Below are 14,394 nucleotides of genomic sequence, written 5' to 3'. Positions count from 1 at the left end.
AGATTGAAATATGGCAAGATTGTTAGATCCCTGGTCATAACTCATTACAGCAAGAATCTATCTTAATACCAGAACAAAGGAGAGATGATACAGTTGATACTTTAATTGATAGAGCTACAAAGTGGTGGGACTTACATAAGTTTCGAGCTACCTTCAATCTAAGTATTATTATTGATATGCTAAAGATTGTTCTTAATTTAGAGGGTGGAGAAGACAAGGTTATCTGGAGGCAAGCAAAGGATGGAAGATTCTTTGCAAGAACAACTTACAAGCTGCTGACAGATAGAGAGATTGGGCCAAATGTTGAAAGTTCTCACTATCAACAACTAACTCCTTTATGGAAAAGTCTATGGAAGCTAAAGATACCTCATAAGGAGAAGATATTTGTTTGGAGAGCATGTAAGAATTGTTTGCCAACTACAAAGAATCCGATACATAGACATGTCAATGTGGATCCCCTATGTTGTTTGTGCAATGATGTCCCAGAATGCATTTCACATGCTTTATTATACTGACATTCGATTCAAGACACTTGGAGACAGGTGTTACCTACTGTGCTCAATAATGAAGTTCAAAGTAGTTTTTTACAAACTGCTTTGGATATACATAGCAGAGGCTCAACTGAAGAGATGAGATTGTTCTTTTTACTAGCATGGGGCTTTTGGTTTAGAAGAAACAAGATGGTGCATGACCAAATAGCTATCAATCCAAAATAGATTGTAGCTCAAGCCTTGTCTTTGCAGAAATATGCTCAAGATCAGATGCAGTCACCACAATCAAATCTAAAGTATTATAGCAGATGGCATCCACCTCCTTTTGGTTTGGTTAAACTCAACGTAGATGGCGTCATGTTCTCAGACCAATAGAGGGCAGGACTAGGGGCAATTCTAAGAGATCAAAATGGTGATATTTTATTTGCTGTTAATATGAAAGAACAAAATGTTGCTGAGCCTGAGGCAGTGGAGCTCCTTGCAATGCTTAGAGGTTTACAATTCTGTTTGCAAAGAGGGATTAAGCAGCTAGTCCTAGAGAGTGACTGTTTGATGATGATCAAGGCTATTCAAGTGAAACAATTGCTTATTTCTCAATTTTATTTCATGTGCTACAGGAAATCAAGAATCTTATGAGAAGGTTTAATTTACGTTATGTCCAACATATATGTAGATTAGGTAATGAGGCTGCCCATGGGTTGGCTCGTTATGCATGGCATGTAGATAATGTAGTTATGTGGGAGGATGTAATTCTTATGCCTATATCCCAAACTATTTGTGTGGATAAGGCTTCTTTGTAAGTCATTGATTCTATAATGAAATTTTCTTACTATCAAAAAAAAAATCTAACCTCATTCTCCTCACTCTCTAAAGCATACTTAGCCAACACATATGCAGTCATATTGACATTTCTTCTCACATAAACTGCAGTTCAGTGATCAAAATGAGACTAAACTAACTTAGCATCCCATAAGAGAATCCCCGAAATATGGAACTATGAAGATTTAAGAATGATACTGTGAATTACTTGCAATGCATCCCCTTCCAAGATAATGCTTTTCAAACCTATATCTCTTGCAAAGATGATTGCCTGTAATGCTCCTTGAGACTTTGCTGTGAAGGAATCAATTGACATATACCTTTGCATGCTTCTAGAAGCCACCCCCCTTCCTTCAAAATCCCTTATAACAATACCTATGTCAACTCTACCAACCTCGTGTTTGACTACAGCATCTCAATTCATCTTATAAGTGCCTAAAGGAGGAGTTTCCCAACTAGTATGATTGCTTCGTGAAACACATTTGGAAACTACCTTTGAAGCTTGGCATTCTTGATAAATCTAATAGTAACTGTTTTGCCTGCAGCATTACCAAGTTTGGATGGATAAATCTGTCTTGAAAAATGAAAGAGTTTCTCCTTTGCCAAATTTTCTTTGCTATCATGATAAACTCCCACAAGGATTTTTGCTCTAACAAGTCAAACATGATAGCTACCAATATCACAAAATCTGATGCAAACAAGTATTGTGTAGTCTTTTTATAAGAAAGTAGACCTTATTATAAAAAAATGTAATTTTTTCTTTTTTCTTTTTTTCTTTTTAAAGTAAGACTAACTTTTTAACAAAGGATCTACTCAAAATTTGAACATTTTAAATTTGTACATGGCATTATTCTATTAAAAAACATTTTTCACCAAAAAAATTCTAAGTTTTATATATATATATATATATATATATATATATATAACTTTCAAAAACTAATTCTTAATCTATTGAAATTGTTCCCACATCTCAATTAACGCTCTCTTCTTTCTCTCAATTTTTATTGGGTTTCTTCCTCTTTTGGTCTTTCTTATCTTTCTCCCCTCCTGAATGAGTTGTTGCTGTTGTTATTGTTTTTTTTTTGTTTTTTTTTAATTCTGTATTTTGTATGCTTTGCGTTTTTATATTTCTAGTCTTTTTCAGTTATAATATTTTTTTATATTTTTGAATTTCTTTATTTATTTGTTTCTTTTTATTTTTAAGTTTTTTTATATTTATTTTAATTCTTAAGATTTTTTTTAAGGTTCAAAATAATTTTAATATATTTGCTTTTGTTTTATGGCATAAAGCACATGCCAAGTTAACATAGTTGATAAATTATTAATAGGTTTCTAAGAAAATGACTAATTCAATTAATCTCAAAATCACAAAAAGTAAAAAAATTTAATTAAAAAGAACAAAAATAAATTTAATTATAAGACAAACTATGAAGATTAATTTTGTATTTAAGTTTAGAGTAATGCTACATATAGTTGTGTAAGCGCCGCACAATTGTTTTGAAAAAGAGTGAGGGTTCATTATTAAAAAATTAGTTTTTTTCATGTGGATCATGTATTTGCTCACTTTTTTTCAAAAAGATTGTGAGGCGCTTGCGCACTTCACAACTGCAAATATCATTTTTCTTAATCTTAATATATGCATCAAACAACAAAAACTTTTTTAAGAAAAATAGTCAATCAGAAAAAAAAAAAAAAAAATTTCTTGTAAAATAAATTTTGAAAATATTTTTCATTTATATCCAAACAAATTGACCATTGTTTAATCACGAGTATCGATAATCATCAAAGAAAAAAAGAAAGTTAAATTAGTAATTCCTTTTGCTTTGCCTAGCTTGTGATTCGATACTTTTTTCTTACTATAAATTTTAAATCAAAGTTAGAATTTCCATCTAACTAATAAAAAAACACGTTACAATTAGACTCTCACGTAGGAAAGAATATGTTATTTTCAAAAATGGAATTCAAATTAAAATAATTATGATAAATTATTTTTATATATTAAAAAAAAGGACGTTGAGAAGGCAAATCTAGGCCTGTTCATTCGAAACGAGTTTTTTCCTGACTCGGTCCGAAACCCGATTATCTGGGTTCCAATTACTGGTTCTTGCCCGGAACAAATCGGAACCGATACCTATATAGAAAAACCAGAGTACACCTAGTTCGAGTACCCCCCCCCCCCCCCTTTTTTTTTTTTTTTTTGTTTACAACTTTCTCACATCCTTCAATTCATGACTCTCTTTCAACATCGGCTATTTTGAAACATGCACTCATTTGTAATTTGTTAAGATGTAAAATTAGTTACTCGAGGGAACACTAAGCAGCTTGCTACTACTTCTCCTACTCCTCCTTTATCTGCAACAATTCCTTCCACCCTACTTACTATCATCAATCTCAAGTATTTTAAATTGCTCGAGGAAAACTTATGATCGAGGTTGGAAAGAAAATTTTCGTGAAAAAATATTTATAACATGTAGGCTTTAATGAAAAAGAAAAAAAGAATCAGGTGTAACTTGGAACCTGGGTTTCGGGTTTTTAAAAACCAATTTCAATCTGAATTCCGGCCCTATTTTAAAACCTAGGTTCTAGTTCGGGTAAACTCGAGTTTCCGAACCGGAATCCAGATGAAAAGTCTTAGCCATAATAAATATATGAATGCATCGCTGTAGATTGATACCATGAAATTCATTGGGCCAGGTTTAAGAAACACCACTAAGTTTAATTACATTCGTGCTGATTTCAATATTTTGTGGCATTTATGAAACATCAATAATAATTAATTTTATTAGTGTTTGCTATAAAACAACTCCTCACTCTCTTCCCTCCTCGAGTATGCTTATGAGATTATGTCCCACTTGTGATTCCATCCCTAGAGATTGCAACTATTTTTGTAGAGAGAATTGTGCCCCTAGAAGGAGAAGAAGGGTCGAGGGCAAACCTTACCAACCCTTAAGCCAGTTTGGATAGTGATGAAAGTTGAATAAAATATAATTAGAATATTATTTTTTAATATTATTATTGTTTCGAGATTTGAAAAAGTTGAATTGTTTATTATATTTTATGTGAAAATTTGTGAAAGTTATAATGATAAGATAAGATAAAATGAGTTGAGAGTGTTTCTCAATCCAAACTAAGCCTAAGACTTCAACAATCCCTGAGCTTGGGGTCTGTTAGTTTTTAATTCACATAAAATTGAAAACAATTTATTTATCTAAGTTATTAACTAAGTGGGTTTATATAGCCCTACTTTGTGGACGATTGTAATATATTAACTTGTTTGAGCATAAGGATAATGATATATGATAATTTGTATGTCCGACTTCTTCAGATCCTATTTCCTTAATAACAAGGAGTTAAGAATGTAACGTCCCAATGGAAGATCCAAACCACATGGCATATATTTTAAAATGACTAGTCAATGATACAATTGGAGTCCTATTTGAACTTTATAAACAACAAGAACTTCTCATTCCTAAGTAATGTGAGACCCCATTTACCACCTACCCTTATCCTTATCACAGGGTATCATAATTTTTCCTCCCTAAAATTCTTGATGTCCTCGTTAGGCCTGTCCGTTATAGGTGATATGACTCAAGTCCCACATTTCTGGTTGAGATAGGCTCTAATATCATTTGTAACGTTCCAATGAAAGACCCAAACCACATAATCTATACTCCAAAAGGACTAGTCAATGATACAATTAGAGTCTCATTGCAACCTTATAAAGAGCAAAAGCTTCTCCTTTTCAAGCAATGTGAGATCTTATTCACCACCTACTCTTATCCTTATCATATTGGGTATCATAAGAGATGCCATTGTAATGATCTTTTTTTCTTTTTCAATTAGGCATGACCAAGGTTACACCACATATGTGTGTGACAAGTGTGTGTATATATATATATATATCTAATGAAACAATGTAGTTCAGTTATATTAGAAGAGAAGAGTCTCCAGCACCAAATGTTGCCTTTGTAATCCCCAACCTCTTTCTCTTTCATGCAATATTGCTTTGATATGCATATACATAAATATTATATATTTATAAGGAAGGGACTTGCTAGGTACAAGCAGTTTGACGCACCAAACCGCGTACCAACACTCACATAACTTTTTTTATTAAAAAAAAAAAAAAAACATTTTTGAGAGAAGAATAAGGTCCTTTATCTCACGAAAATCATTTTTGTCTTCAATTAACATTGTTTCATTAAACGAATGTCTTACATTTAATATTGGTGCGTGGTTTGATGTGCAAAATCGATTGCAAAAAGACTTTTCCATAAATATATATATATATGGATTTTATTATACATCAGTCATTATTCACTCCCACATTTTACTATTGATAGTTTTTTTTTTATAGAGTGTGGGGTGTGGGGTAGTGAATAATGACTAATGAGAAGAATTATTCATATATATATATATATATTTATAAGAAAAAAGAGAACTTAAAGAAAATATTTTCTTTGACAAGCATTATAAGCTCATGCTTGCTCATAGGTTTTGGTATGACTATTGCGGTGTGCGACATCAAGAGTGGGCCTAAGGTGTTTCATTGCCTCACAAGTAGTCTTTGGACCTTTGACAAGGATTTTGATTTTGTCCCCCATGGAACTCTCTCTGGCCTAGTTGGTCAAACATATACAGTCACTCACCATCAACCTTTTCGTACAAAATAATTTCTTTTCTCTGATATTATATAGACATAAAAAGAGTGGAGCAGAGGATCGGGAAAGCTCAATAAAAAACTTTTTAGAGTCCATTACTGCTCAGCAGATGATTTGGGCGCTTTCAGATTTACATGGCCTGGGTCCGTTTTCTTAAGGTTTCGATGATAGAATTAATATTGGGTCATAGGACCATGGTTTTTATACAAGGCTCATTTTGATCCTTAATGAATAAATTGATTTTCTTTTGGATTGGACATATTACTGGACTCACAAGCCCATGTTCTTAGAAGTAAGGAACCCAAGGTTAAGCCTACAAATAGATCCAAGGAAATGATTTTTTTTTTTTATAAAGAAGAGGACGATACCCAAATTTTATTGATAGCCCTCATTTATGACGGATGAATACTGTAGTTACAAGCAGATACCTAAGGGTTACATACAATCATAGAATCCAAACTTAGGCATCAAAAAAAGATATAGACTAACTCAAATCCTATACAGTTATTCAATATAAACAAACAGAACTCAAATCTTAATGAATCAATTTAAACCAAGGAAATCAACTCATTAGGGCACCCAAGCCTATTTGCATACCCAACACACTCCAAAAATCTGTTGAACAATTTGACCTTGTGCTGCAACAGAAGATAGAAAATGAAAATCAGGCTGCTTTTGGATCATTCAATTGGACAATCTCAAGCATGTATCACACTTGCATTTTGAGAAGATATTTAAGAAGGTTTACACAATTTCCAAGTTCAAACGGCAGGTATGTATATAGTTAGAGGTATTGGAAATAATATCTTGTCATTACATGCACACCCAAACTGAGGTTGCTATTGCATGCAGTGGCACCCTCGACCCACACGTGTTATTTTTGTGGAGTTTGTGACACCGAGATGATGACCACACGGATCACGCATCCCAACGACCAGTACTCAGAGTGTGTACATCATGCAATAAGTGTACAAAATACTATTCACATCGGAGAAATAAAAGATATTTCTTTATTAAGTATCAGAATTGTTCAAAAACAGTAAAATAACTTTACAAGAATTAAACAGTTATTCGACAGATAAATTAAAAATAGGAAATAACATAAGGGAAACAAATCCCATAACGTTGAACAGTTTCTCAGCAGCTCAAACCTCCGGCAGAGCTGATCCCTCGGGTTCATACTCGGGCTTTGCGTCAGACTTTACGACACCATAAGAAGGAACCGTAGGATAAAACACCACAATGAGATTATGACATCTCAGCAAATAATTAACTTAAACAACATCCAAGAGATTTATAGCACAATATTGAAATCACGCGTCCCCATACGGACAAATATGCAGAAAAACACCATATCTTTTCCTTTTTTCCAAAATACCCTTTTTACAACTCATGCAAAAAATCTCAGTTTTGGTCCAGTCATAACCATTAATTAATAAGCATGCACCACGGTCTCCCCTATGGACCGTCCGCACGACCTGACTCTCATCGTCACACCACGGGTAACGTCCGTGCATGAGACTTCGTAATGAGCAATGCCCAATTCCGCGCCCAGCGCGTACATGGCCAAGCATCCTCTAATCTCGCCAGCCAAAAGGTCACGAAATCGGTATGAGAGCATTACCGTCTCTTCCGTTCTTGTCGTCACCAAGTGACAACTTAGAGGACATCACGTCAGTCTGTTACGCTCCCGAGTGACCAAAGGAGCTCCACCGAGATAATGCCCCATCTCGACTTGGGGTCGTGATACACACGTACCCACACAATTAATAACAACAGTCTCAATTTCCAACAGCTATCGTGACATCACATCACAATTTAATAAAAACGATAAATACGCATTTCACAATTTATTGGAATACACATTTAAATATTTTATTTACAAATTCTCAATAAAATACAAAAATACAATTTCACAGCTACATCCGTCCTCCAATTCGGCCCAAGGCCCAACACCAAATCCAACCATAAACACGACCCAACATTTTAATGGCCTAAGGCCCAATTTCCAACATGCCAACAGTTACAGATTTCATAAGATAATTATAACAATATTATAAAAAAAAATTGAAAAATTATATACAAAATGAATATGGAAAATTCTGAAAGATTAAGCGAAATGAAGTGTTGCCAAAAGTGCCGGCACACGGCGGAGCTCACAGCGGAGCAGTGCCAAAAAGGCTCTTAACTCACGAATTGGGTAAAATACAAGTTGAAACACACGGGTAACTCTCAGGGGTGATCAAACAACCAAGGAAAAACACTAAGTGTGGTGGTTCGTAGTGGTGCACACGGCAAAAAGACTCAACACTTTCGGGACAACAACCACAAATTTTGGGAAACAAGATTTCGGGTTTGAGAGAGAAAGAGAGAAAGAGGAACTCAGAGGATTAAATAGAGGAACCCATGGCCTATTTATAGGCCAAGTATGGCGGTTTGAGGCACATGGGGATAGCATGCAGAAGAGGAAACCAAAGTGCAAGCTATGGAGGAGACGTGTGGCGCAGAGGATGGCATGGTGAAATGGTGGGTTGACAGCAGTAGAGGGAAGGTGTTGCCGAACGACACAGGGGCAATCGATGAAGCTCGAGGTGGATGATGGTGGCTGCATGGAGCGGTAGTAGGACAACAAGCCTTCAGAATCCCTAGCCGAACGACACCGAGAAGAACAATGGAAGGAGGAGGTGGAAAGTAAGGTGGTGGTGGCTCACGGCGGTAGCTGCTGGAAAAGAAGAAAACAGAAGAAAATAGAATAAGAAAGAAGAAGAAGGAGGAAGCTGTGCGGCACATGAAGGAAAACGATGGAACCCTAAAGTGTTCCTCAAAACGGCGCCGTTTGACAAGCTGAGGGGTTGGGTTCACTTAACCCGCACGGGCTAGGCTTTGGGCTGGGCTGGGTTACCACTTCACAAGGGCTGAGTTCTTCAGGCGCACGGGCTGGGCTATCTCACATGGGTTGGGCCTCTCCTCACACACAACACAATTAAAAAAACACACACAGCCCACTAAAAAAAAAAAAAATAAAACACTACAAAAAATAACATCAATAAAATAACATAAATAAATAAATAGCAAGGAAATAAAAATCCAAATTAAAACACACCAAAATAAATTACAATACCAAAAATAACAAAAACAATCATAATTAACAAAATAACACATCAATTAAAATAACATGGAATTAAAACACATGCAAAAATTAGAGACCTCACACATGCCACATGATATCAAGTAGCAAACCAATTAAAGTGCACTCCAAACAAGCCCTTAAGTGCACTTAAGTTCACATTCTTTGTGATTGTACAAAATATAAAATGTGACCTTCTGTGTAGACATGCACTCTATATATTGTGCATTAAAACTGTTAGTGAGATGTCCTCAAAGTACATTTTAAACCGTTAAAGAAAGGGTTGCGGTGATGACGTGAGGAGCAATCCTAATGTACAAGAACATGATGAAGCTATGGAGAGCATGACAGAATTGGCAACCTTTATAGTAACAAAGGAGAGTAATTTTAGGGAAGTCATGCAATAGGTTGCAGCAATGAAAGATAAGTACTACTTTCGGAGTCCAATGAATGAAAACAGATGTAATAGATATAGAAGTGAATACTAGTAATGTACTGAGGCCGCCCCACATAGTTCATGGTAAAGGGAGGCCATCCCATAAACAGAGACACTATCAACAGTAAAAAAGAAAATTAAAGAACACAACAAATAACCAAGTAATAAAGCCACCCCGGGGTGGAAAAATCAGGTTTTAAGTTAGTATAATAATATTAGTTTAAACACTATCTTCTGAGTTTGCATAATTAACATGATATATATGCGTACATAGATTGTATTTTGTAGGTTTGTCGTGTACTTGAATTAGATACTTCAAACATAAATGAGGGCACAATGCTTATGAGTAATAATATACAAAGTTAATCCGTGCATGACAAGGTTTGTCTGATCAATTAGCTAGCTAAAGTTGGTGTTAAAGGTTTGTCTGAAGTTTTTTTCTTGTCTTCTCTCTTACCTATAGTAGCATGGGGTACTGAATTAAAATTGGATTACATTTGTAGTGTTTTGGACTAAAGTTGTAATGTAGCTTTTCTTGTAAGTTTTGTTTAGCACAGGAGTGTATATAGCTTTCATTTTAAAGTTTGTATAGATTGATAGTATAGTTTCAATTAACTTTTTAGAACTTGTTTCGGGATTTTGTAACCCTCAAGTTCTTTCTTTGTACATGGTATTCCTCTGTCGAAAGTGAAGGCTATTAATAAAAATGAGTCACCGTCATTCTTCTTAAAAAAATAAAAACAACTGCACAATTGTAGAATTCTTAAACTAGTAGTTTCTGTTATTTTATCAGCTTTTTATTTCTGTTCTACACCTTCACAAAAAGACCACCATATATCTTCTTTTATGTGATATGAGATCCTTTTCCTCTTCTTTACTCCATGTGCTTTGACCTAGGGAGCAACCAAACAAGCTATCTTCTGCAATATTAGCTACTGCACAAAGGAATTTAAAGTGAGATTTCTTCCTAAAAATTCAGTCAATGCCCTTACCCATGCTCTCTATGCATAGAATAAGGCTACTTAAATGGTTGGAGATGAGTGTTAATTGATGGAAATATTGGGTTGAATTTAGAAGTTAGTGTTGGCTTGTTTTGGTACTAAAAGTGTGTAAGTTACTATGTATTGTATGGATTATCTTAGGGTTGAGGATTATGTACGGTTTGTTTGGATATAAATGGAAGAAGTTAAGGGATATAATGTGGCATGGGCTAGACATATTGGGTATAGTTATGTAGAAACTTTTTATTTATTTATTTTTATTTTTTATGCTTGAATGTACAATGTTAAGCATCAAAGTTAGCTTGAAATTGTATATTATACTTAAAGTCTTAAATTGTACAATGAAAGTGAATAGATCATAGACATGTTCTATGTTGAAGTGTTGGGTTGAATGATATATGTATGGAGGAAGGGATGTCTGCATTAGTTAAGATCACTGAATTGTGAAACTTGGTTAAAATTAAGAATTGTAAATGATGGCTTGGAAGAGAATGATATATTGAGGTTCACTTTAAGGTGTGAGGCCATGGAGTTGGATATAAGGAGTTGGAAATGTGACCTCAAAGAGAGCACAAATTATGGCATTGAAGCTAAGGAAGGTGTAGTAAAGGAGGTATGAAGCATTGTTCAAGAAAATTATGGGAGTTATGGGCAAGAAGTAGGTTAAACTTTTAGGTTCATGATTTAGGTTTGAAGTGCATGTAAATGACTAAATTCCAAGGATTGAGTCATGACTCATATAAGTGATGAAGATGGGATGTTTAGCAATACCTAGCTAGAGGTATACGTTTGTAACATGATGGATATTGTAAGGATGTATGCAAGTAAAGAATGCCTTATGCTTTGAAGCCAAGGTTATGCTCTTTGAATGAATGAAATAAATATTAATTGAACGATATGGAATAGATCTAAGTGAAGGATTGATGGAGGATTAAAGGGCTTAGAATGTCAAGAGTAGTTTTCTTTAAATTCTAAGGTATTTTAGTAATGCCATTGAAAATGAAATGATGTAAAGCTATTATGCATGTATGTTGACATTTGGCATGGGCATGAATAGATTGCATAAAATGAGAATGGTATGGAGTTCAGGTAATCATACCCTTCTAGAGTTTTCTTAATGTAAATGAAAATGAAATGTAATGTCTTCTTATGAGAAAATGTCTTTTATGCAAATGAAAGAAAATTAAATGTTTTCTTAGAAATGAAATAATGTTTTAAAAATATATGCTAAAAGTATTATTGCTTTGAAGTATTTATGTAATGGTCTTTCTTTGGCAACTCTTTTTATATGCACTTGCACTTTTATGAGAAAGCTATGTATGATGAAATGGATGTATATGTAGTATTCATATTTTAAGCTATTATATTCAATGAAATGAAATGATGATGAATAAAAAGAAATAAAGAAAAGAAAGGGATGAATAAAAGAATGAAAAGAAAAAAAGAACGAATGAAAGGAATGAAAGGAAATGAATAAAATTCTTAATGCAAGAAAATATGGAAGGGCCAAAGGACGGAATGAATGTTATGCTATCAATAAATAAGTAGATTGCAGTGCCGGGATCAGCTCACTGGTAGTGCACCCAATGACGTTTCCTCTTGCATGAATTCCAACTCAAGGCTACGAGTAGTGTAATACCCCGTATTTTTAGCGTATTTATTTATTTTATGTGGAAGATTTTTTTTATAATTAATTTAAATATTATTGTTCTTGTTTTAAAAATTTATCGAATTTTTCTCGTTGGATTTATTTTATAAATTTTAAGTTGTGAAATTTATTTGGATGTGCTTTGGTGTTATTATTTAATGTCTGTTTTTAAATTTGCGTTTTGCTTTAATGAATAATTTTATTGTTGGACTTTAATTGTTATTGCTTTTTTTTTTTTTTTCTCCCACGCACGACACTACACGGTGCACGTCTTTCTCTTTTCAAACTTTAGGGTTTTTCTTATCACCCGTATAGATACTCGTTTTCATCTTTTTTTTTTTAAGACTGCCTTGTATCCTCGCTACGTCCAGCCTCCAGAGTTCACCATCGTGTAGCCCCTCCTAGTTCGACGCCAACTTCTTTTTTCCACGTATGTAAAACCGACGCCACCGTTAGTGTCCTTCACCTAGGCTCAACGCCTCTCTGTGCGCCATCGCATTCGTCTCGGCCTCAGCCGCAGCAGCATGCTGTTACCGTGAGAGTGTCCCGCTCATACAAGGAGGTCAGCAACCGCGGGAAACCATTACACCGCGTGAGACGCTGAGCAAGCGGATCGCACGACAAGAGACTCGCCCGCGCACGGCCAAAAGCCATCCTGCATCTTCACGGTTTTACCCAACCGTCTCCTGGAAAGCGCAGCCTCCCAAGGAAGTCAAGTCGCCGCTTGCTCCTCCTCAACGCTGCCTTACGCCGCCACCGTGAGCCAGCCGTGAACCCGTAGCCTTCGATAGCCATCCCGCAACCTCTGTTTTTCACTCCCGAAACAGAGGATGTTTCTCCTCCTACCGTGAGCCATTGCAACCTTTAACCACTGTGAGCTTCTTCACGTTGCGGCTCCAGAAACCGTCGGCGAAGTTTTCCGTCACCCCAGGTCCGCCCCTTGCCGCCCCGCTGCACGATATCTCCCTCTCTGTTTTCTGTCTCTCATGTTGGTTTACTCTCCCGTAAGCTCTCTCTCTCTTTCTCGTCCAGTGCATAGCCACCGAGTGCACCACCTCCCGTCGCACGCCGCGCCGTCGCACTTCACCATCTCGGTGAGTCCCTGTCGCCGCTGCATGTTTTTCGTTTATTCTGTTGTTTGTTTATCGTCTGTTTTACGTATAGGGTGCTTATATATATATATATATATGTGTGTGTGTGTGTGTGTGTGTGTGTGTGTGTGTGTGTATATTTATAAGTAGAGTTTTAACTTGCACTTACTAGTTTTAACCTAATATATATTAGGAAAGTTCACGGTTTGAGTTTCGGCTGAGAAGAAATTTTTGTGTGTTGAGTTTATATTCAATTAGGATTTTGTTTTAAGTTTTAATAAATATTATATTTTATTTTAATAATATTGTTAGTTAAAGTAAGTAAATCTATTTTTCATAAGAGGTGAGTTTTTCATGAATTATTTTAGGAAAAGTTTAGTAATCAATGTATTCTTTTTATTTATAAAATATTATTGGTATTTTAGATATTTTGAATATTAATTTTTATTGAGTTCTATAATTATCATAATACTTTTTCGATAAATTTTCTTCTCCAGTACGATTTCGATTAAGTGAATATTGTTGGTCTTAGAAAATGTTGATATTTTAGGTATTATGAGAATTTTAGGTTTTGAGGTTCTTAAAATAGGTTCTTTTAGCATTTTTAAGTTTTAATATCGAAATACGTGGTTGATTAGAAATTTATGGAAGTTACATGATTATTTTATAGGTGACGATTAATATTTGTTCGGTATTTTTTAGGAAAGTTCTGAAAAGTTAAGAAGTCCAGGTAAGCAGGGTTCCTATGCTAGACTTTGCATTAAATAAAATGAACTGAGGTCTTTTTTGGAAAATGTGCATGTTTTGTTATGAAAAGAAATCTGAAAACAATCTCAGATAATTGTTCTGCATTACTCATGAGATTCTGTTTAAGAAGAAAGTATTTTCTGTCATGATTGGTGTAGACATGAGCTTATTTTTGGCATTCTATTGTTGAACTGAGATAAATGAGTGAATATGAAAATTTGATAATTTTTGCATGTGACGTGATGATGTTCTGAATCTGTTTTGAAAAATGTGAAATGATCTGAATATCAGTACTCTATTTTGATATGATGTGGAATCTGAAAAACATTTCGCATGACTTTCTGATTCTGTTCTGACTCTGATATGATGGTTC

This window comes from Juglans regia, chromosome 13 (genome assembly GCF_001411555.2).
Source record: "Juglans regia cultivar Chandler chromosome 13, Walnut 2.0, whole genome shotgun sequence".
In the NCBI taxonomy this organism is placed as follows: Eukaryota; Viridiplantae; Streptophyta; class Magnoliopsida; order Fagales; family Juglandaceae; genus Juglans; species Juglans regia.
This window is presented reverse-complemented; position numbering follows the sequence as displayed.